Source organism: Fukomys damarensis, unplaced genomic scaffold (assembly GCF_012274545.1).
Source record: "Fukomys damarensis isolate Sample0158 unplaced genomic scaffold, DMR_v1.0_HiC HiC_scaffold_18, whole genome shotgun sequence".
Taxonomy (NCBI): domain Eukaryota; kingdom Metazoa; phylum Chordata; class Mammalia; order Rodentia; family Bathyergidae; genus Fukomys; species Fukomys damarensis.
In genome coordinates, this window is record NW_022900930.1 from 7,590,309 (window position 1) to 7,615,907 (window position 25,599).

At 37.7% G+C, this 25,599-nt stretch overlaps 2 long non-coding RNA genes across 2 annotated transcripts in view; one reads left to right on the forward strand and one right to left on the reverse strand.

The window, feature by feature from the left end:
• LOC117286723 overlaps window positions 1–25,599 on the reverse strand; it is a 186,175-nt gene that overhangs the window by 103,438 nt on the left and 57,138 nt on the right. The window contains exon 2 of the long non-coding RNA XR_004517847.1: window positions 10,223–10,376. This is a non-coding gene — a long non-coding RNA (uncharacterized LOC117286723). The remainder of the gene's footprint in view (window positions 1–10,222; window positions 10,377–25,599) is intronic.
• LOC104848509 overlaps window positions 10,319–25,599 on the forward strand; it is a 35,127-nt gene continuing 19,846 nt past the window's right edge. The window contains exons 1-2 of the long non-coding RNA XR_776436.1: window positions 10,319–10,393; window positions 22,632–22,725. This is a non-coding gene — a long non-coding RNA (uncharacterized LOC104848509). The remainder of the gene's footprint in view (window positions 10,394–22,631; window positions 22,726–25,599) is intronic.

Genomic DNA, 25,599 nt, shown 5'->3' on the forward strand with positions numbered 1-25,599 from the left:
CGCAAAAACTCATGGTGTAAAACAGTATCGCTAGGAACATTTTAAATTAACAAATAATACAAGCTTGGTATGGATTAGCTTGAGAGTTAAAGACTCTGAAGAAGGTCCAGTTTTAGGGAATCTTTGATACTTTTGTGAGTTTTACTTCCAGGAACCCTGCTGTGTATTCATTGATCACAACTTGTGCAGGAATGAAGTGAATTGCAGGAATGTTACAAGTGAAGGAGGGAGGAATCAGGAATACTCCGGTAAAGTCTACTTTACCCTACAGGGTAAACAGTTGTCCAAAAGTAGATTGGATTAGTCATAAATAAACATACATTGCAACCTCTAAGTCAAGAACTAAAGAAAAGTTTCTAAGGGCTGAAGATATGGCTGAGTGGTAGAGTGCTTGCCTAGGGGGAACAGGACCCTGAATTCAATATCCAGCACCACTAAAAAGAGGAAGAAAACTTTTTAAAAGTAGTATAATTAACACACTCAGAGATAGGACAGAATGGTAAAATTAAAGAATGCAGAAAAAGAATGCAAGCAGAGAAAACCAGATCGAGGATAACAAATAGAAAATACAAAAATACAAACAGAGTAGCTATTTATTCAACTATTTAATTGCTATTCAGCTATTTAATCACTTTGTATATACATGGTATAAATATGCCAATTAAAAAAAAAGAGACTTGTAGAGCATATTTTTTAAGGAATAACTATATGTTATCTATAGTAAATCCACTTTAAGCATAAAGACACAGATTAAGATTGAGTAGATGGAAAAATATATCCCTCTAATACTAAACAAAAGAAAGTGTGCATAAATATATTAATTTAAGACAAAGTAAGGCAAGTATTAGTGAAGGCTCCAATCATAATACTTTACAAACCTAGTTAGATGTCAGAATACTGAAAATTCAAATCTTAGAAAGAATTTTCTAAAAAAGAAAATTCAAATCTTAAAAAGAGATTTCATATTAGGACCATTCTCATACTTCTGTTTTGTGTTAATATCACTATTTCTTTTGCTTGCCTTAAAGTACATTTTAGATTTTGAATGCTATGACAGAAGTCTTTTAGGGCACATGCTGACACTCACATGTATAAGCACGGTTCAGTTTCCAAACCAATCAAGATTATGACTTTCAGAAATTTTTGAAAGCTTTCTGCTCCTTCAACCCAGTATTTCAAACAAGGACCATCAAAAAAGAATGTGGTTCATGCTGCCATCAGGCTGACCCACATCTAGAGTCCTAGTCCCCGGGATTTAGAGTCTTCCTAGAGCTTTCAGATTTGGACAACCACTGGCACCTCAAGAAACCACATTCTGACAAGGGACAGGAGCCACTGAGGCAGCTATTTAGAAGCTTTTACAATCTTGAAGAACTTCTGTAAGAAAATGAATACAAAATGGGAGTACATAATTGTCAGGTAAAAAAGAACTGAAAACCAAGATCAGACCAGAACTACTATAAGCCTTTATTATAGGGACAATCTGCCAGGCTGTCTCCCATCAGGAGAGAGAGAAATATGGCAGAACAGAAAGCTTCTTTTATAGGACTGGGGTGGGGCTTAGAGGAGCTGGGGTGGAGTTAAGTGAGGTAGTATTAAGCGATTGGTGGAGCCTATAACATCATTAGGAGGGCTTGTGATATCACTGGTTAGTCGGAGGTAGCAAGTATCTGGTTACTTTTTGGCAGAAGAAAAGGCATCATGGGAAGAAGAAGGCTGTCCTTTGATAGGTGGGAGAAGCCATCTTTTTAGGTGAGAAGTAGGGCATTATGTGAAGGGGAGTAACGGCCATCTTAAGGTGAGGGAAATCTAACAATAATTACAAATTTTCAAAAGCTGTATCTCAAAAATGACATCATATCTTCATTAACCTATGACATATTTATATTTTCCCAAAATATTTGACTGTTTAACTTTGACCCTCTATTTATATAATTATAGAAAAATAATTTTCTATGAAGAAACAGAAAAAACTCATTGAGCTAAATTTTTCATTTAGCTTTGGTTACTCAATAGTTGAGAAAAGTTCAATTTATCAATAGTTTAGAATAGAGTGGGGCTGGGAATTTAGTTCAGTGGTTCTGCTGCCTGCCTTACAAGCATAAGGTCCTGAGTTTGATCCCCAGTATAAAAAAAAATAGAATAAAGTTTCAGTGTCATAGTCAATATTAGTGATGTTACTCATATTTTTAGAATTATCAATTGTGAAAAAAAAACTTTTTAAGATTCTTTCCTGCTGAAGCTGCAGGAGTTCAGAGCATTTTCACAATTCTTGTGTATTGACTAATTTAAATTTCCTTTTAAGTGATAATTCTCTAATTAACTAGTTTGTGTTGGAGCTAGCAGTCAGTGGTAGGAATACTGCCTACAGTGGGATGGACAGCAGTAACTATGCATGAAAGGGACAAATAATCCCATAAATGTAGCTCACTGAATGCAGATTACATATGTTTTCAACTCAGCTTCTCCTTAAGATATTTAAAATGACCAAGGTGTTCTGTGAGTTAGATCAATCAGGGCTCAGTCTCCAGCAGCCCCCTAAAATACCTAATGGTCACTGGGGACAGTAGACCATTGGGAAAGTTGAAGTAGAGAATGAACCATTGGACTTAAAAATGACACATTTTTGCAAATTTTATAGAGTGCATAAGCTTGTGACCATATTGCTAGCACTCCCCTCAGGGTGTTGGGTAGGTCCTGACACTTGAACTTTATCGGCTTTTTGGTGTAGCACAATTATAGATAATAATTCAGTGTAATGATTTTATGGAAATAGAATGATATAGGCATGTATTTCTAGGCATGTATTTCTACATGGCCAAGGAACCACAGATACTTTTCTTCTTGATTCATTTACAAGACAATAATTTTATTTCTGTTAAGATGTCCAGGTCTGTATTTTCTTCCCTATTTATAATGCATCCCAAATTCTTCCCTGTGGAGTCATTTAAGATCCTTCCTACTCCACTTCACCTTTAGCAGAGGGGAGCATTTTCTTTGTGTTAAAAGACAGACTGTTGATTTCCAACTGAGGGGAGAAAGTAAAAACAATGGAAATAAAAGGTCAAAGAATCCCTCAGGTGAATCACAGAGCTATTTATGTTTTTTTTTTTTAAAAAAAAAAAAAACTTCACCTCTAAGAATTGGCTGAAAAGTCAAAATTCAGAATGGCTGAGTGGCAGGGAGGGGGGTGAAAAAAAATCACAATTCTGTGACATGACTCGGGCTCCGTGCCTGTCAACGATTTACAGAATTAGAAAGCAGCCCAGAAAGGGAGAAATTAGAATCACTGGCACTGAGCAAGGGAAGGTTGCAGCAGAAATGAGAAATGACAGGCCTGGTGAGACGGAAGGATTTGCAGGGACAGTTTTAGACCACGACCCCACCGCTGAGGTCCTGGGGCAGGTCCTGGGTGAGCCAATGGAGAAAAAAGCCAAGCTGAAGCTTTCCACAGCAGAAAGAAATCCCCAGCCCAAGACCAAGCAAAGTCTGCTTCAACTTCCACCTGGGAATGATCCATTAGTGAAAAAAGGCATCAAAGCAAGAATATTTCTTGAGTGACTTTATCACCATTCTTGCACACAAACAGGAATGCTTGGCTATTAAAAGTTAAGGAACTAACTAAAATCAAAGTGACCAAATCCCCAACCCTTCCACCGCCATAGACATCTCTCTACCTTGTCAGATTTGATGTCCATGGATTCAATCTACTGAAGACTGAAAATATTTGGGGAAAATCTTTTCTCTGTACTGAAGACCTGTAGACATTTTCCTTGTCATTACTTCCTAAATAATACAGTGTGATGACTGCTTATGCAATATTCACATTGTATTAAATATTATAACTGATTTAGAGACAATTTAAAGTGTATGCAGGGATGTTCATAGGTTATGTACAAATACTATGTCATTTTATATAAGGAATTTGAATATCCTCAAATTTTCCTGTGGTAAGATTTGGTAAATAAATTCACCTTTCCCAATTTCTGTTTTCAAAAATGCTTTCATAGCCTTAAGCAGCTCTGAATTTATGTGTAGTAGAGACTCCCCATAGATATACAATCTATAATTTACATAGATTTCCAGGAAATGATATTTTAATAGCTAACAGGGCAAGATCCAAATGTGGTAGTAATAATAATTTTTGTCCTTCTCCTCAAGCTTCCTGGAGGTGTGGAGATTCATATTCAGGGTAGAGAATTGTTCCATTGGATAATTTTCAAAGGTTATCTCCTGAGAGATGAAATTACATAAAAAGTCTCATTTCACCATAGTTAGAATCTACTAGAGAGGTAAATTAGGGTTTCCTGGTCACCAAGGCCAACCTGATCTAGATTCGTGAGCCCCTAATTTCACCAGGTGGTAAAAATGCTGATTGAATGGAAATTCTATTTTAATTTTTTTAAACTGCCATTTCTTTTTTTTTAAGCCCCAGGGCATGGGAAGAGTAAAATATACCAATCATTAAAATATTTAAATGAACTAGCAGCAGTGATTAATAAAATATCAAAAGGAAAGAGTTTATAAAAAGTGGCCTTAAATTGTCTACTCTAAAATAGCACACTCAATCAGAGGAATGGTGAGAGGCACAGCTGCAGCCTCCCCTCCCCCATGCCTCAGGCCTCCTGGCTGGACTGGTACCTGGATTCAAATAACAGAGGCACAGGGAGACATGAAGGCCACTGTTCTGAGCTCCAGCGTCGATTTTGATTTAATTCACGTGGTTAAAGGTGATAGATTAATAACTATCACAAATTGTTATTTTCTAACCTGTGTTTGATGCTATTGTGTTTCTGATTGTATTATTTGGGATAAGGTGTTGTAATGATTTAATCAGTTGGCCTTCCTGGTATAATGAAAATGAAATTGCCTCAGAGTTATTAGAGACTCAAAACCTAAAGAAAAGCTATAATAGGCAGATCAGTATTAACCCAGGAATTAAACCAAGGACAGTACCAACAACAAAAATAGAAAAGAGAAGACATTCAAGCAAGGTACAAGCACAGACACAGTCTGCCTGTTCATCAAAGGCAAATTCTGGGGAAAATGAGGTGGAAAAGTCTGATAACCACCTGGACACCCTGAACTGATAGCACATGAAGTAACAAAACAGATGAATGAGGCTCTAGAAAAATTCAAAGAGAACTAATTTCTGAGATAACTACAGAGATGGAAAACACAATGAATGACATGATTGGAGACTTTGGAACAGAAAAGATAAAATAGATGAGCTCAGGACCATGATAGAAGCCATGAATGCCCAGCATAGAAAAGAAATAGAAACCATGAATGACCAAAATAGGAAAGAAATGGAATCCATGAAAGAGATTCAAACAGATATCCAGGAGATTAAAAACTCTATTGAAAGTATATATAACAGACTGAGCCAATTTGAAGATGGGATATCAGATATAGAAGACAGAATGGCTGTCAGTGACTATGAAAGGAAGGAGCTCCTAAAAAATGTAAGGGAGCATAAGAAATCAATCCAACAGCTCCTAGTGATGCAAAGAAGAATAATATAAGACTGATAGGAGTCCATGAAAAAGCAGGAAAAAGTACAAGTCACACACACACACACACACACACAAAGTTCACAGAATTAATGATAGAAAACCTCCCAAACAGAGCAAAAGAATTTGACATACAGATAAGTGAGGCTTATAGAACTCCAAATAGCCATGATCAAAAAAAAAATCTACACCTACACATGTAATAATCAAGATCCCAGAAACCCAACAACAACGACAAAAAATACTACAAGTAGTTAGAGAAAAGAAACATCACATGCAAAGGAAAGCCCATCAGAATCAAAGCAGACTTTTCAACACAAACCCTCAAGTCAAGGGCAGCCTGCAGTGAAGTGTTTCAAGCCCTAAAAGAAAACAACCTCCAACCTAGACTGACGTATCCTTCAAAAGTATCTTTCAAAATTGATGCAGAAATAAGATACTTCCATGACAAAAAAAAACACCTGAGAAACTTCATGAATACCAAATCAGAACTTAAAATAATTCTAAATAATATCCTGAAAAAACCCAATGAAGATCACTACTCCATGAGGCTGAACAGCAAATCCAGAAGGCAAGGCAAGAAATTAAAGGGACAGGGGGAAAATTAAAAAGAGCCAACAACAGGAAAATAACATGATGATGATTAGGCAATATATATTAGGCAATATATATCAGTTATAGCCATCAATGTTAATGGCCTCAGTTCACCAATAAAAAGAAACAGACTGGCAGAATGGATTAGGTAGCAAAATCCAACACTATGCTGTATACAAGAAATGCACCTAGTTCAAAAAGAATCTCATAGGGCTGGGGATTTAGCTCAGTGGTTCTACCTCCTGCCTTGCAAGTGCAAAGACCTGAGTTCTATCCTCAGTATCAAAAAAAAAAAAAAAGAAAAGAAAGAAAGAAAGAAAGAAACTCAGAGACTGAAAGTAAAAGGGTGGAAAAGAGTTCTCCATGTGACAGGAACCCAGAAAAAAAAAGCAGGAGTAGCTATCTTATTTGCAAACAAAGTAAATTTCAAACCAAAACAAATTAAGAGAGACAAACAAGGCCATTCCCTTGGAAAGGGAACAATCCAAGAGGAAGAGATGACAATCATAAATATATATGCATCAAATACTAATGCCCCCAACTACACAAAACAAAATGAGAACAGATAGAATTGAAAAACCAAATAAGCACTGATACAATTGTAATGGGGGACCTCAATACCCCACTATCACAAATAGATTATCTAGACAAAAAAATCAACAACAAAATACTAGAAATGGACCAAGCTTTTGAACAAATGGACCTAATAGACATCTAGAGTGTGTTCTACCACACAAAATCAGAATATACATTCTTTTCAGCTGCACATGGGTCATTCTCCAAAATAGATTACATACTAGCTCATAGTACATGTTTAAGTAAATGCAAAGGAATCAAGGTTATACTATGTATATTATCAGATCATAGTGCAATTAAGCTAGAGATCAATAGCTTTTGAAACTTTGCAGTGAAATTGAAAGGGAAGCAATACTTCAAAATTCATTCCTGGAAGCAAGTGTTATTTTGATTCCAAATCCAGGGAAAGACCCAACCAAGAAAAAGAACTATAGGCCAATCTTCTTAATGAACATAGATGCAAAATGTCCTCAATAAAATGCCTGCAAAAAGAATACAGAGGGCCATCAAAAAGATCACACACCCTGAGCAAGTCAGATTTATCCCAGGGATGCAAGGATAGTTCAACATATATAAATCAATAAATGTAATACATTATATTAACAGAGTCAAAGACAAAAACCATATGAACATCTCAATAGATGCAGAAAAAGCATTCGATAAAATTCAACACCAACTCATGATTTTAAAAAAAACTTGCAGAAAATTGGAATAGATGGTCATCATCTCAACTTGATAAAGGCTATTTATGAAAAACCAGAAACCAACATCATACTAAATGGTCAAAAACTGAAAACCTCCACATTAAAATCAGGAACAAGACAAGGATGTCCACTATCACCACTCCTGTTTAATATAGTTCTGGAAACATTAGCCACAGTGACTAGACAAGAGAAAGAAATAAAATAAATAAAAATAGGAAAGGAAGAAGTTAAATGGTCATTATTTAATGGTGATATGATACATTACTTAGAAGACCCAAAAAACTCCACCAAAAGACTTCTAGACTTAATTGACAGATTCAAAAAAGTAGCTGGATACAAGGTCAACGCTCAGAAGTCAATAGCCTTCTTATACACAAATAACAGAATCACTGAGAGAGAAATTAGGGTAATAGTCCCTTTCACAATAGCCTTCAAAAAAATGAAATATCTAGGAATCAATCTAACAAAGGTAGCAAAAGACATCTACTTTGAGAACTACAACACTCTGAAAAAAATACATCGAAGAGGATATGAGAAAATAGAAAGACATCCCTTGTTCCTGAGTAGGAAGAACCAATTTAGGGAAAATGGCCATACTTCCAAAACTGCTATACAGATTCAATGCAATCCTGGTTAAAATCCCAACAGTATATTTTGCCAAACTAGGGAAACCAATCCAAATATTCAACTGGAACCAGAAGAGACCTAGAATAACAAAAGCCATTCTAGGCAATAGAGAGATGACAGGGATTATCACAATCCCCAATATGAAACTATACTACAAAGCCACTGTGAGAAAAACAGCATGGTACTGGCAAATAAATAGACCCAAGGACCAGTGGAATATATTAGAAGATGCAGAAACAACTCCAGACGTGCTTAGCTACCTAATCTTTGACAAAGGAGCCAGCCATCCTCACTGGAGGAAAGATAGTCTCTTTAATAAATGATGTTGAAAAAACTGGATTTCAATATGCCAAAGATTTAAACTAGACCCCTATCTTTCACCATGCACTGAACTAAAGTCCAAGTGGATTAAAGATCTAAATATTAAAACAGAAACACTAATCTTGGTGGAAGATAAGTTAAGTAAAATTCTTGAAGACATTAGTATAGGAAAAGGATTTATTAACAAATCCTCAGTAGCATGAGAACTAGCACAAAGAATCAACAAGTGGGATCTCATCTTTTTAAAAAGCTTCTGCAGAGCAAGAGATATCACCAATCAAAAAATATTTGATTGCCTATTTCACAGAAGGCATTCTAGGGTTAAAAGATGAACAAAAGTATCTCTCATTCTGAGTCGACTTGTTATTAGTGGAGACACCAATTCTCACTTGTGTCATTTATTTCCCCCGGATTTGGTAACCTTGGGCCAAAAACTCAAACAGACAAAACATAGTCTTCTGTCATATTTTTTAGTCTGCTCAATTCTTCAAAAACATCTGATTTGGAAATAATTTTAAATCAAGAGATTTCACACAGAGAGAGAGAGAGAGAGAGAGAGAGAGAGAGAGAGAGAGAGAGAGAGAGGTTTCCATTTCTACCCTAAAATATACTAATAGCTGATAGCTAAGGGGTTCCAAGGTTTACGATTGTCTTGCTAGCTCCCACAGTTTTACAGTCAACTACTTCACTTATTTAGCATCCCAGGCTGGATCCTACATAATATTTGAGTTTGCAACCTGAGCCATGAAGAAGAAACAACACGCAGTGGATTTATGTGATGTGGACAGGTGGCATCTCATGGAAGAGGCGGCATCTGAGTCAGACACAGACAGGCAAGTTTGTCCAGGCAGCACCAGGGAAGACGGACATTCCTAAAGGAGAAAACCATTTAGACAACAAAACGGAAGTAGAGATGGGCAGAGAACATAGAATATGGCTGATAGTCTGGTATAGTCTCACCCGTGAGATGGGAGGTTTGGGGACGATCCATCCTGGAAGTTGGCCCACGGCAGTTCATACTGGGCCTCCTATCATTGCCTGGCAGAAACAAACCCAAAGCCTCTCTATTCCCACCAATATTTTTTCAAAAATAACCAGCAAGCAGGCAAATATTACCATTCACACAAGAATACAAGACTGCATCAAATTTGAAGAAAACCATGGACAGAAGAAAGAAACCTGCACTGTTTGAACTCTCAGACACATGCGTAACTAAAAGTCAGCATAGGTCAACACTCAGGATGAGAGAGAGAGAAGTGTGGATGCTGCTTCAGGGCTGGGGGTTTTCCTCTTAGTCATGGCCTCCCAACTCCATTTTTCAGGAGAGAGGAAGCAAGGATGCCACAGGCAACAGACAGGATTGAGCCAGTTGGAGCCACCGGCATGGGTTGGACCCTGTCACTTACTCTTACAGTGTTACTTAAACTTTCTGACCCTCGGTCTCCTTGTCTCTGTAAAGGCCAATGACTACTTTAAGTGGGATTTTGAAAATTAAATGAATTGGCTTACACAAAAACCACACATATCAGGGCATGATGATGCATGCCTCTAGTCCCAAAACTCAGGAGGCTGAGGCAGCAGGCTTGCTGTGAGTTCAAGGTCAGCCTGGGCTATAGTGAGTTTCAGACCAGCCACAATTCCTAGCAAAAGAAAAAGAAAATGCTGGACATAGCGTAACTGTTTGATGAGATCAGCTGGCTTTATTAGAATCGTTCACATAAATGTAAAATCACAGGTATTTCATTGCTGTGGAATAGGATGTTGTCTTGAAGCATCGGCAAAATAAATCTTGCTATCCAAACATAAAATCCCACCAAATTCCTAGGACCTTAAAAATGTTGGCTTTTTGTTTTTGTTTTTTCAATTTCAATTGTCCAGGAAACTTACCGAGTACTGGGAAGGATTAATCCAAACTGCTTCTGTTCCCAGGGCCTTCTGTTCTGTCGGAGGTTGTCTTCTTCCCAGTTGTAGAAGCCCATGAAGTGGGCACAGAATCCAATGTCCTGACGGGCTTTCCTCAACCTGTGATCACCATCGCTGCCTGCCCAAGGAGAAAGAGTGAGCAACCTTCAGTATAACACACACTGAGCCATTTCTAGCTGGTGCCCTTATAAATATGCTTCAGTTGTCCAAAATAATTGCTTCCAAGAAAGGCCAAGCATACAGTTCTGACAGGGGTGTCCTTATGAGTTTGTGCTGCTTGTAAACCTGTCAGAAGAGATGCTGTCTCGCATTTCCATCTTTCAACTGTGCTAACAAGTCAGGTTACTTTTCAGGATATCATTTCAGATGTTGCACACAAAGCCAAGTTTTAAAGCAAGGTGAGCCCCCAGGACCCCATGGTTTTAATACAACTAGCTTCATGTTTTTCTTCTTTTAGGTAGAGATTCAGACACCCCTCTGCAGCTCCCTTGGCCAACCATAGGTCTTCTTTTGTGTGTTCTGTCCTGGTAAAAGCTACCAGTATTTATCTTGTGATACTGGGACTCAGAGTCAAACTGTAACAGTCTCTGTTCTCAGTCACCCGCAGCTAACTGTATACCTGTCCTAAATGTATCCCTTTCTACAGATCTTTCATCTGTGGCTGTATTTTCTCCTGGAATGGTCACTGCACCTCCTACCTGGTTAAATACAGGGCTCCTCAGCAGCATCACCCTTCAGTCTCACTCTTCACAATCACCTCTGACAACAAAATGATCATCAAAAAATATAGATCGGTTCAAGTCACCTGCCTTGCTTAAGATCATTCACTTACTTATCATCATCTCATGAGGAAGAAATCCAAAGTTCATCAGTAGTTTGCCTAAGAGCTTTCCCTTCCTCTGCATAAATGCTGGGTGTGCTTGGCTGCCCAGAACTACCTGCCCGTCAGTCATGATGCCAGGTCCTCTCATCTTCTGAGTCAGTGTGGTTCCTCTCCTTGGAACGTTCTTCTGCATACCCTTCCTGCCACTCTCCACTAACTCATCTGGTCAGAATCCGTTCACCCTTCATGACTCACCTGAAACACCAAATCGTTGGAATGCTTTTTTACTTTTCCCCCAACATTCAGTTAAAACTACTTTGAAAGCAGATGAGTCTCAATGGACTTATAGTCCTACAAAAACTGTTTTTGTTTCTATGACCTAGTGTTTCACAACTTGAGCAGTGTTGGGATTTGGGGCTGGCTAATTTGTGCCTGTGGAGTGCCATCCAGTACCTGGAGGAAGTTCAGCACTGTCCCTGGCCTCCACTTACTAGATATCGGGAATATCTTCCCTAGCTGTGACAGTCAAACCACACCTCCATACATTGCTAGTGTCACTTTGGGGCAAAATAATTATCTGTTGAGAACAATTGCAGTACCAACACCCTGTCTGCATTGGGATGGTAGCTTATTTAACAATTATCACTCCCAAAAGAATATTTTTCTTGGCAAAAACTGATGTTTTTCTCAGCCAGTACAATCCCAGTGTTTATAACAGTGTCCATCATATAATATATGATTGATAAAAATTTACTGAATGGGGGAAGATAAATGAATTTGTAAATGTTTTGGTTTTGGGGGGGTTCTCATTAAGTTTATTGGTACCTTTTAGGCATTCAGTACAGTTACATTCATCACTGGGATTGTGTACCTTTACATGATGTATCTTGGTTCTTAGTCTTTCCCCATCCCCCCGCCCTCCCCTTTACCCCCTCCAACCTTCCCTATTTACAAAGACTTTGTTTCCATTTTTTCCTTTTCTCATATTTTTTCTTGTCCCTTCCTACCTTTCCCGTACCACTCCCACTTGCCATCCAAGTGAGCTATCGATGGTATTCCCATTTCAAACCATCTCATTTTGAACACTTGCTCCAATAACACATCCTACATGATTCTCTACAATACTGGATGTGAATGGCAGGACCTGTATCTAAACCTTCTCAAGTCAGTGATGCTCAGCCAGAGGAAAATAAACCACACCAGGAAAATCCATTAAATACCCATTAGATTGGCTATTCCCCCTACACACACACATCTGTAACAATGATATTCTGTCTTGAGTGATTCACTCATCACCACATACTGTGAGAACAGCTAGATTCTGCTCTTCCAGTACCCAATGCTGCAAACCAAAGCCAAGTTTTAAAAATGATATACTTTCAACTTAAAATGGATAGGTAGCACCATTAACCATTTTCTAGGCCATATAATTCATATGCCAGTAGCTTTGGGGATGATATAAACTCGGTTTTCACAAATCACTGAGAACAGAGCTTCTTAACCAAGACATCAGACCACTGAACAGTGACATCTTTTATTTAATCTCCTCCAGTATAACAGCTTCCCCTCATGTGTGCTAGCAAAAAGATGAAGATTATCTTTCACTTTTGCATATACGAGCTTCCTCAAATGCAAGAAGAGGGGTTTCTGTTACCTTAAGGGCTTAAATGAGTTAACATAATATATGTCCCCATCTTCATTTCTGGGAGAAAGAGAGAAAAAATTAGAATATAATAGCTATTAGACTCAAGAGCTTTTTGAAAGAGGATGGCATGCAGAAATGTAGAGGTAAAGACTTCCAGACTTTGCATGGTTTAGTGATGATGAAAATAAAAGCAGGTGATGCAGAACTTTTCTTATAACCTGGGTTTTATTCCAGTTACAAAATGAATGTTATAGACCAACTGCGAAAAAGCCACCTCTGTCAGAATGCCATAAATGTCTAAAAGGAATTCACCAAGTACCACTGCAACCACTTTTCCAATAAAGAGTAGAGTTGACCTTGGAAGCATCCAGGGCCTTAATATTTCGGAGGTATCTTTTTTCAAGCATTTCACATCCTTCTAACATTGTTTCATACATGCAAAAAGCCACATCTGTGATATATTAGCACATGATGCATCTTTATAATTTTGTATTTGAAAGTCCTTGGAAACACCTGTTTTGAAAGCCAATAATGGGCAGGAAATTAACACTTTAACAAATGTAACCTACATAGAGACAGAGTTGTATTGGATGTTTGTCTTCCTTTAATGAGTTTGACATGCATTCATATATTTTCATCTTAGTCCATTTCTTGATGGATTTTCTGTGATGTATAATGATACATGCTGAAATGAGGACAAATTGTGATATGTGCATGTCCTGTGACTAATTATATGAAGTATGATCAAACAATAAACTGAATGTTTAAATTTTTTAAAATTATTACACTAAAGGACACATCACCATTAAACCACCTCAAAATACTCCCTCATGATTCAGACATACTTATCCCATGTTCTTGCCACTTTTTGAAGCAGTTCCGGATGTCTCCGGGAGTGTCTGAAATAGTGGCCTCAGTGAGCTGTTGTATCTGCCTTAATATTCTCCCTTTACTCCAAATGTTTACCTTCCATGGTTATTTTGACATTGGGGAAGAGCCAGAAGTCACACGTTACCAGGTGTGGTGAAAAACATGGATGAGGGTACACTGATTCTGAACCACAAAAGATGTTCACCAGAAAATGACTTTCAGAATCGCTTCAGAAATTTGCAAGAACAGTGGGATGTTTTCGAATCAAGCGGATTACTTTGAGGAGGATTAATGAAAACATATTGTTTTATTGTAATATTTTTAAATGTTTTTGAATATTTTCTCTATTTTATGATCAAAGCATGTATGTATAAGAGCCTTCAACAGCATGTCCAATGTAAGTTCAGAATTTACATAGCTACAAAGCTTGGGTTTTATACTTTATAATGAGAAAAAAGCCACTATCCTAGGGCTTTGGGTCTGAAGAGCAGTGATTATTTGTTTACATGTTTGTAAAAGTATTATTCATTGTTTTTTCCCTGATATTGTACAAATAACTGTCATTATTGTTTTCCTGTAAACCTTAAAAAGATTATTTCCTTTCTTTATATAATGATTTTAAGCATTATTTTACAGTTCATGTTATCAATATTTCTAAATAAATTTATGATATTAAGACATTGGACACTTATCAGCTTAATCATTTATTTCTGCCCAAAGTAATCGTCTCCTCACCTCTCGAAATCTCTGTTACAGGATATGGCTATTCTTGCTCTAATGTAGAATTTTAAAACATTCGCAGAGAAATAGTCAGGAGAAGGAAAGTGCTGCGATGAAGTAAACTCAAGCGCTTTAACTCATCTCCCCCAACTTAGCTTCCTCTCTCACCCCTCTTCCCTTTCCAATCCACATATTGCAGGTATCTCAGTTGTTATCTCCACACTGAGAAGCACCAAAGGTGTATCTCAAGACCTTTTCCTTTTCTTTTTATTCATTAAGTTTATTGGTACATTTTAGGTATACAATATGACATTCATCATTGGAAATTTGCACCTTTACATGATGTATCTTGATTCTTAATTTTTCCCATTTCCCTGCCCTCTCTTCCACCCCGTCCACCCTCTATTTACAAAGACTGTTTCTTTTGTTCCTTTTCGCATATTTATTCCTGTACCTTCTTTCCTTTTTCCTACTCCTCCCACTTCCCCTTCCCCTGTAGACCTTTTCTTCCTATTTCACATTATCTATTATACATTTTGATCGTCACTTACACTTTCAATCTCTCACACCAGAGAAACTGTTTTGTATTTACACATGTGTGTGCCCTATTTATTTCACTTAAGAGTATCACCTCATATACTCCTAAGTGAAATAAATAAGGCACACATGTGTAAATACCGAATAGTATCCCTGGTGTGAATAATCTGCAATAATACCTAAGATCCTAATAAGATTACTGACATTGAGAAATGGGAAGAAAGGAGCTAAAGGTGTAGGGAAGGTGGGATGGGTAGGGGAAGGGTAAAAAGGGAAAAGAAAAAAATGTGAGATAATGAAAAGATGAAAATAAAGTGTTTGTACATCAGGAGGGGAGGGGGTGAAGGGAAGGCAGAGGTAAGGGGAAAAAATGAGAATCAAGACTTGTCATGTAGAGGTACAAGATCCCAACAATGAATGTAACTGTACTGTATCCCTAAAATGTACCAATAAACTCAATTGAAGCTGAAAAAAAAAAAAGAGTATCACCTCAATGTGGATTCATTCGGCTATAAATGTCTCTACTTTCTAATTCTTTACAACTGAGGAGTACTCCATTTTATGAAAAACAAATTTTTTCTTTACCCAGTCTCCAGTCAATGGGAAACTGGGTTGTTTCCAAGTTTTAACTATTAAAACTGTGCCACTATAAACATGGCAGAAAATAGGGGAGGGTGGACGGGATGAAGGGAGGCCATGAGTATGAGAAAAAATATGAGAACCAGTATCTGTCATGTAAAAATACAAGATCCCAATGGTGAAAGTAAATGTATATTTAAGAAGTACCAATAAAATAAAAAATGAAAAATAAAATAAATAAACATGGGAGAGCATATATCTCTGTGGTACGATTCCTTTCATTCTTTTGGGAAGATACACAACAGGAGAACAGCTGGGTCAAATGGGAGCTGTAGTCCTAGTTCTTCAAGGTATCTCCATACTGATTTCCACAGTGGTTTCACCATTCTACACTCCCACCAAGAGTGGAGAAGGGTTCCTTTTTCCCCACAACCCTACCAGCATTTGTTATTGATTGATTTCTTGATAGCAGACATTTTTCTGGAGTGAGGTGGAATCTCAACATTGTTTTCATTGCATCTTTCAAATGACCAGCGATGTTGAACACATTTTCATATGTTTATTTGCTATTTCTACTTATTTGTCTGAGAAAATGTCTGTTCATTTCCGATGCCCATTTTTTTGGACTGAGTTTTTAAATTTGGGAGGACTGAGATTTTTAAGTTCTTTATGGATTCTAGATAGTAGACCTTTGTCAGAAGAATAGCTGGTAAAATATTTTTCCCATGTCCCATTTGGTCTGGCTATATGATCTTCTTGCTGTCTTCTGCATTCTATTTGCCAGTATCTTAGTGAGGATTTTTTGCATCTACATTCATTAGAGAGATTGGCCTATAGTTCTCTTTTTTGGTTGATTCTTTCTCTGCTTTGGGGATCAAGGAGATGTTTGCTTCCAGGATTGAATTTCAGAGTATTGCTTTGCTTTCAATTACGTTCAAGAGTAAACAACAGTGACAACAGTTCTTCACTAAATGTCTCATACAATTCAGCAGTAAAACTATCAGGACCCAGGCTTTTGTTCATTGGGTTTTTTTATTTGTTTGTTTTGTTTTGTTTTTTTGTACCAGGGATCGAAATTGGGCCCTTGTGCTTGCAAGGCAGGTGCCAGAGCCACTGAGCTAAATCCCTGGCCCTGGTAATTTTTAAATTATGCTTTCAATTTCATTAGTTGATATTGGGTTGTTTAGAATTTTTAGGTCTTCTTCATTCAACTTTGGTAATTCATATGTATCTAGAACTCTGTCCATTTCTTCTGTGTTTTCTATCTTATTGGCATATAGGTTTGCAAAGTAGTTGTCGATGGTCCTCTGGATTTTTTCTGGGTCTGTTGTAATTTCATCCCTTTCTTGCAAATTTTGGGGCCTTTTCCTTTTTTTATATAAGGTTGGCTAAGGATTTCTCAATTTTATTCTTTTGAAGAACCAATTCTTGGTTTCTTTGATTTTTTTTATATCCTTCTTTTAGTCTCCATTGCATTGATTTCTGCTCTGATCTTTATAATTTCCTCCCTTGTAAGAGCTTTGGGTTTATCCTCCTCTTCTTTTTCTAGAAGCTTGAGGTTCACAATAAGGCTGTTTATTTGAGCTCACATTGTTTTCCTAACACAAGTATTCACTGCTATGAATTTCCCTCATAAGACTGCTTTCATTGTGTCCCTAAATTCCAATATGTTGTGTTGGCATTGTCATTTAATTATAGACACTATGTTTTCTTCTTTAATTGCCTCTGTGACCCATTATTCTGACATGTGTTCTTCAATTTCCATGAGTTTACGAAATTTTTGTGGTTTCTTTTGATATTGATATCTCATTTCATTGCTCTATGATATTATAATATACAGGGATAACTTTAATTCCTTTGCATTTACTCATGTTAGTGTTCTATGAGTGAGTATGTGGTCTATTTTTGAGAATAATCTATGCACAGCTGAAAAGAATATGTATTCTGATTTTGTGGAATGGAGCATTCTGTAAACATCTCATAAGTTTATTTATTCAAGACTTAGAATGAATTCTAGTATTTAATTCTTAATTTTTGTCCAGTTGATTTGATTTATCTATTTGTGACAGTGGGTTATTGAGGTCCCCACTACTTTTCTATTAGTGCTTTTTTGTTTTGATTTTTTTTTTTTTTTTTTTTTTTTTTTGTACCAGGGATCAAACTTGGGATCTTGTATTTGAAGGCAGGTGGAGGCACCACTGAGTTAAATTCCTGGCTCTCGTTTAACTTTTTATGTTTGTTAATATTTGTTTTACATAGTTGGGTGCACTAGTATTTGGTGCATATATATTTATGACTGTCATTTCCTCTTATATTGTTCCCTTTACAAGGATGTAGTGGCCTTCTTTGTTTCTCTTAATCTGTGTTGGGTTGAAATCCATTTGATCTGCAAAGAGGATAGCTACTCCTGCTTTTTTGTGTGTGTCGGGGGGGGGGGGGTTCCTGTTGCATGCAGTACTGTTTTCTACTCTTTAATTTTCAGTCTATAAGTCTCTTTTTGAATGAAGTGTGTTTCCTGTATGCAGAATATTGATATATCATGCTTCCTGGCCCATTTCTTTTGATTGGTGATCTGACACCATTAACATTGATGGTTATAACTGATATGTATTGACTTATCCATCTCATGATCTTTTTTTGTTGTTGGATTCCCCATTTGAATTTAATTTCTTGCCAGGCTTTATGGACTTATTTTTCTGGGCTTCATGGGGTTGTGATCCTCATTGTCTTCCCCTAGGATATTGTTTAAAACTTTTTGGAGTGCCAGTTTGGTGTTCATGAAGTTCCTCAAGTGTTCTTTGCCATGAATATATCTTATTTCTTCATCAATTTTGGGAGATAGTTTTGCAGAGTACATCAATCTGGGATGGAGGTTGTTTTCTTTTATGGCTTGAAATACTTCACTCCAGGCTCTTCTTGACTTGAGGGCTTGTGTTAAGAAGTCTGCTGTGATTCTGATGGGCTTCCCTTTGTATGTGATTTTTTATTTAATTTTCTCTAACTTCCTGTGTTATTTTATTATTCTCTTAGGTTTCTGGAATCTTGAATATTATATGCCTAGGTATATATACATATTTTTATCATGTATAGTTGGAGTCCTATATGTCTCATTTATCTTTGTGTCATTATTTTCCCCTGCTTGGGAAGTTTTCTGCCATTACTTCTGTGAACAGGTTATTTTTTATGTCATTTGCACTCTCCTGTTTCTTCATTGACTCTGGTCAGTCTTATGTTATTCTTTGCATCTTCTAGCAGCTTCTGGGTTAATTTCTCATGGTTCATTGCTATTTTTAAGAAATCTTGCTTTTCCTGGTCACTAATGACAATCTTGTCTTGTATATCTGATATTTTGTCCTCACATTGTTTCAACTTTTAATGGAGTTTTTAATTTTCTCAATATTTGTTTGCATCTGTTTTATGGAATCTATTTCCTATGCTGAGATTCTATTATGTTTCCCAGCTCCTCTATTTTTTAAAAAATCTGTGTCTGCTCTAGAGTTATTAATCATGTCTTTCACTATGGACATAATCTCTGTTGTTATCTGAGAAATTATTTCTGATTTTATTTTTTTCCAGATCCTCTTTCACTGCCAGTTAAGGGAGTCCAGGTAGTTGAGTTTCAGATTGTTCCATCTTGTTGCCTCTTTGGCTTGCCTTCAGTGATCTGGAAGTCTGGTTTTGAGTCTTGTTTAGGTGACTTCTCATTTCAAGCAATGCAGCCTGCTGCACCATTATTGAGATGACTTTGCTCTCCCAGTAGGCTTCAATTCTCTATAAGCCTCAGAGAGGCATTCTCTCTACTGCTCACCCCTGTTACAATACCTGTATTTAGAATGATGGCCTTCTGGATCCCTGTGCTGGGCTGTTGTCCAGGTGGGCTTCTGGCTAGGACCTGCACTTAGCTAGTGATGGTTTCTGGGCAGTCCTCTGGCTGGGGCCTGTGTGCCTGCACACAAATGGGCCATCAGCTGGTGTGCCTGCACACCTGTGCCACTGGTGACTTCTGGCTTGGATCTGTATGCTCAAACCACTGGTGCCTGCACAGGGCCCTGGCTGGGGGCCAGATGGAGTCTCTTGCTTTTTTATACAAGTTTCTCCATCCCACTTAGATAATCAAGGTACTTCAAAATAAGCATATATAAAATTAAACTCATCTCTATATTGGCTTTTAAGCGTCCCATCTGTGTAGCTCAGTGAATTACTTGCAAATCCAGTCAGTTGTTTAAAGAAGACTGAGAGTCATCTTGGACTCATTCTTCTCCTCTGCCTCACACCCAACCATTCATAAGTCTTGACATTCTCCTTTGTTGCTATTTTTTACGTCTGCTCCATTTCTACTGCCATTATTTAAGGTGACACAACCATCCACTATTGCACTGTCTGCTAACTGGGATCCCTTCTTTCACCTTAACCACTTCTAGTTCAACCTTTTCACCAAGGAAATCTCTAAAACCTAGATTCTCCACTTGCCTGCCTCAGGCTTTTCAGTCCCTCCCATTGCTCTTGGGATAAGTTTTATAACAATGTGGCCCCATTGTCCCTCCCTGCCTCCTCCATCGCTCCACCCACTTTAACACTGTGCTGGAGATATGTGGTGCCGTTTGTTCACTCAGAGGTCACATCTCTTTTCCCAGGGCTCATGTACAACTGCTTTCTTTACTTGTAAAACACCCCCTTACTATCTTGATTCAGCAGTTAACCACCCCCACTCCCCCATGTAAGCTCAAATGTACCTCCAAAAAGTGTATTCCTGCACCACCAGTGTCTCTTGCCCAGTGACCCTCAAGAGCTGGATGACCCAGTTCTCCTCCCAGGCCTCCTACATCCCTGAATCTCTCTAATCATAACTAGGAATACCTTATGCTGGTCCAGACAAGGTACTGGACCTACATAGGCTTGATCAGCAGGTACAAACCAGAGGCCAGTGGGCCAAATCTAACACTGATGCATTTTGTTTTAACCTACAGAGCTTAATATTTTATTAAATTATGAGATTTTTTTTTAAATCAGGATATTTTAATTTAAAATTCTGATTTATGGCTTCTTTTGAAAAAGTATTAAATGTGGCAATACCAGACCTGTATTTCTGAGCAGGTCAACAAGAAGACGTAGCTGAATTTGTGGCTACTCCCCTGAGCTGGCATTAGTTTTCCAGGCTTACACAACAAATAATATAGCCTGGGTGTCTTAGACAAAGGAAATTCATTTATCTCAGTCCCACAGCACAAGTCAAGGTATTAGGAGGTCTGGTCTTTCCTACAAGCCTCTCCTTTAGGCCTTCACCAGCCACCTGTGGATTGCATCTTCATAATCTTTCGTCTGTGCATCTGCACCTTGGAGTATCTGTCTGTGTCCATATTTCCATTCCAGTAAGAATACAAGCCAGACTGGATTACTGCCCATTACTGTATTGTCAACCACACAGGTGCACATAGACTCAGCACCCTGCACCCACACTGTCTCCTCAATCCCTAGTATTTAAGTTCATAGCCCTATGTCATTTTCTCACTTTTTTTGAAATTTGTTCTCCAATGCAAGCCCTAAGGTCAAAATTAATAAGTTGTAATACTTTTCACCATGTTATACTAATATTTTATCTTTGTCTACTCCTATAAATATCTTTAAAATGGGGTCTTGGTTTTAATCATTGTAGCTTTAGTACCACAGCACAAATTAATAGTAAAGAATTAAGCTCTAGGGCAAAGTTCCTGGAGTTTGAATCATGGCTTTTCTATACTCTAGCTATGTAGCTTTTGACAGTTTATTTAGTTGCCCTGTATTTCATTTGTAAAATTGGAATATTGACACTGTCTATCTTTGAAGGCTATTGAAAGAACTAAACAAGTTAATACACATAAAGAACTCAAAACAATACCTGATAAATAGCATCTACTCAGTAAATTTCAGCTAGCCTTATTGGCATTATAAGGGCCCTTTGTTGATCCTGCTTCCACTCCTGCAACAGATATTATTTGAGCACATATTATATGCCTGTAACTCTACTCAAAAAGAAATTAGGAAAGAATATTAAACATCACACTCTAATTGCAAATTTAAAACCAAAAGGCTATTTTCTTGAAATAGCCACTGAAACTTAGATTTTTTTAATATATATAATAGTCTCTAAGAAGTATCCCAATATTCATTCAGTATAACCCCAGCATTTGAAAAAGAAATAAATTGGCAAATCCCTTCTTCTACTTATACCCTGGAAAATTCTATTAATTTCTTTATGATTTCTGCATACATATCCATTAAATTGTTAAATCAATAGAATTTTATGTCAAATTTTCCCTCTCTGATCTATTTCTAAACAGGGGCTATCAACTATCTTTTGCATAAATGATTTGCCTTTTGTATTTTATTGATATGTCAGGAGAGACAGGAACAATAAGTTTTGCCCAATATGAAAAGCATAACATGTCCCATCATAAGCTTGTCCTTATCCCTATTTCTCATCTAAAAATCCTGGTTCCTCCTACCAAACCAGTTGTATCTACTTGGGCCTACATTTCTTAACTCTGATCTGTGACTCAGCTGACAATAGAATTTTTACCTGAGCCATGTGTTCAGTTGGTGAGAACATGGTGACAGCAAGGCCACCCCTTTGCACGGTCTTAGAGGCATCCTGCTCCCAGCCCACTGTGGCAAGTGCATGTCCCAGAGTCTGGAAGGAGTTGGTGTTGGAGGAAAGCAGAACTCCATGGGGGGTGGGGGGCCACTGCTTGCATCATCTTAATAATCAACAATCATAAAACATTACTTTTTGAAAATTCCTTTTGTGCTAAAAATTGTGCTAAGTCCTTCTGATATATAATTTGTTTTATTTTCATGACTCCATGAATTATTATCACAATATAACTTTGAAAAACCTAAGACAAGTCATTTCTTCAAGGTCACAGTGGCAGAATAGAGAACTGACTGATTTCTGATTTGAGATTCCAGAACCCGTGTGGTTCAGTCATGAAGTACATTTTGCAGTATTTGTACCTCGTAGTGGGAAACAAAGTCACCTAGGGCCTCATATTTGTTATGTCTCAAACATTTTGTGTGACCTTGGACAAGTCTTGTCCCTTCAGTCCTGCATACAAATGGATTATGCTGGAAGTCAATGAGGATACCCCTACTTTGGGCATTTCACACAAATCACTCCTTCGGTCTTGATGTCCTGATATCATTTTCTCTGGCTACACGTTTAGGTCCTCTTAGACTTACTCTGCTGGAAAAACCAACTGGACACTTTGCCCTGTCTCATTCTGATGCTTCCTCTTTCCTCACACTTCTCCAGCCACCGTGAGTACCTACATGCTTCACAATCTCCTAAGAAGAGGCAGGGCAGGTCAACCCCTCTCCAAGTATCAGTTAGCTTATCTACTACATAAGGAACTTGGACCTGATTATCTGTGTGACTTTTGATTAATAGAATGATTGCTAGAGATCTTAATAGAGAAGTCTTCCCTGCACTGGAGAGAAGCACCTCACACTTCAGCCCTACCTCCCCACTCCTGCACTCGTGTTTGCCCACCCACCTGTGAAATACATACTGAATGTGAAATCCCAAAACAGAGCATTAAAACAGCAGGATCGTATTTTATTTTCTCACCCCAAATTTTAGAAACAAGAGTCATCATTTAAGACAATGACTTCTGTCTTGAATTAATTCTTTCTAGGAACATAAAATGGAATAAAAAATAGCTTAGTCAAATTTTTCTTGGCCAAAGGGAGAAAATACCATAAAGGATTTATTTCTCCTTATTCTAATAATGGAGCAATTTTCCAGGTCATTCTGAATGCCTCAAGAAAGGTAGTGCCTTCCCATGACCATCAAGTCAGAGTGAAATTGCTGTGGTGCAGGGTAGACAATGGGCTGTTCAGACCCACTCTCTTCACCCAGCTCCACTTCATCCACTACTCCAAATGCCAAGCACTTCTGAGTCTTACATCTGAAAGGCTACCCAGGAGGCCTGGAGCTCCCGTCCCCATAGTTGCTTGGATGCAGGCCCTGTACCTGTTCTTTCCAGAGCCCTTTTAACATGAGTAGTGGAGACCCCGGCTCTATCAATGAACTAGCTGTTGAACTTGTTCAAGTGGTGTCTTGCCCTGAGCTTAAGTGTGTACCTTTAGAAAGAAAGTGCTAATAGTAACTGTCTCACAGGCCTGGTGTGGGAATCAAATGAGATCATGGCTATGGATATATTTCTAAGATGGATGGCAGAATAGTTCCTAAACTGGATGCCCAACTCATACTTTATAAATTAGGGTTATCACCTTGAGCAATTTCCTTGCACTTTCTAATCTATAAAGTATTTATTTATGGATGAGAATAATAATAGTACCTATCATGGGTAGTTATGAAGACTAAATGACATAGGGCATCAACGCTAGCACATAGTAAAAGATCACTGCTTGTTACGTATTATTAACGCCAGCATGGGAGGGCAATGCACATTTAAGATTAGAAGAGACAGCAGGATTTCTGGAGGTGTTTATGGCGGACAGAGTAAAATGGGGAAAAAGAAAATAAATACTTTCTTAAATAGATCAAAGAAGAGAAAATTCAAGAGTAATTAGCTCTTAGCTAATGTATTCTAATTTTAAAAATTAAGAACTTAATTCTAATGAGTCTTGAAAAGCCAACTTGGGCCATTCATTACTCTCTAGCCTCAACCCTCTGCCCCTTAGCTTAGTGGATTTTGTTCATATTTCTTTCTTGAAAACAATCAACTGAGGAAATTTAAATGGAGTCTCTTTGTGAGTCTTTAAGAGTGCATCAGGGTCATAAAAACAGAGTGGTTCTATCTATATGGATATGTAGATTTCAAATATATCCATTCTCATAATCAAATTATAAGGAAAATGACCCTCTAATAGGAAACTAATAAAAGTTGATTCTTAAAGCTCCTGGAGCTATAAGCATTAAGGAACAGATTTATAATATGAAGCTTTTCTGTTTTATTTCTTTTCCTTTTTTTCCCATTCTCATCCCCTATTACAATAACTATATAGTCCAAGGTTGGATTAGCAGGAAATAGATTAAGCAGTCAGAGTTCTTATTTGACTGATCCTCTTCTTCCAGACTGCACATACACACACACACACACACACACACACACACACTTACACGCTTTCTTTTTTGTTTTTAATGTTCATGTATAAGTTTGCCTCAAGAGGCAAAATTACTTCTCTGTTAGCCTAGAATACTCTCTTTCTGTGCAATGCGTAAATGTTCCCTCGGGACTATTGATTAGTCATTGAAAGTGTGCTTTGGCTAATGAGGAGACTCTTAACAGAGCACAGAAAAGCAAATTTGGCATAACCAGCTTTTATGTAACACATGAGAAGGGAAAGGAAGATTTTTTTAACTTTTTGATTTCCTAGATGCTTTCCCTGAAAATGTAGCATTTTAGACTTAATCTAATTTAAGGACCACTATGTTCATTACTGCAGAGGAAGCAGAAGAAAAGCACACAAAGAGAGAAATGAAAATAGAACCTTGTCTCCAAGGCTACAAGGATTTGTTTCCCAGATGAGAAAATACAATAACCAACCCCACACCTCCTGCTGTGACCAAACATAGATTTTCCCTATTGGTTTATTGTCACACTGATACTAAGTCACAACAACCTAAGCAACAGTTCATAGCTGGGGCAGGCTTATATGGGTGATAAAGCTTTAAAGACTAATTTCCTTAAGTGTTCAAGGAAGAACTTGTCCATAAAGCTATGTAGAGGGCCGGAGATTTAGCTCAGTCATTCTGCCACCTGTTTTGCAAGCACAAGGACCCGAGTTTGATCCCCAGTACCAAAAAAAAAAAAAAAAAAAAAAAAAAAAAAAGGAAAGATAAAGCCAGGTAGATAAAACCTCTTTACTCAGGGAATTCAAAAAATATCCCACTCTTCCTTCTCCTCATGATAGAACTTCACCATAACCAAGGCAGGAAAACATCAAGAGTATCAGCAGAGGGAGATTTCCAGGTTGTGTATTATAATGTGCAGTAGAAGAGCAGCACTTTAATCGTGGATTTGAACAATAAAGAATGCCCAAAAAGGTACTGTGGGCATCATACATGGCACAAGGACACGGAGGCACTGTTATTGGATGAATGAGAATGTAGTGACCATTACAGTTTTTCACACCTGTATTTCCCCTGAAACTATTTGCTATCTA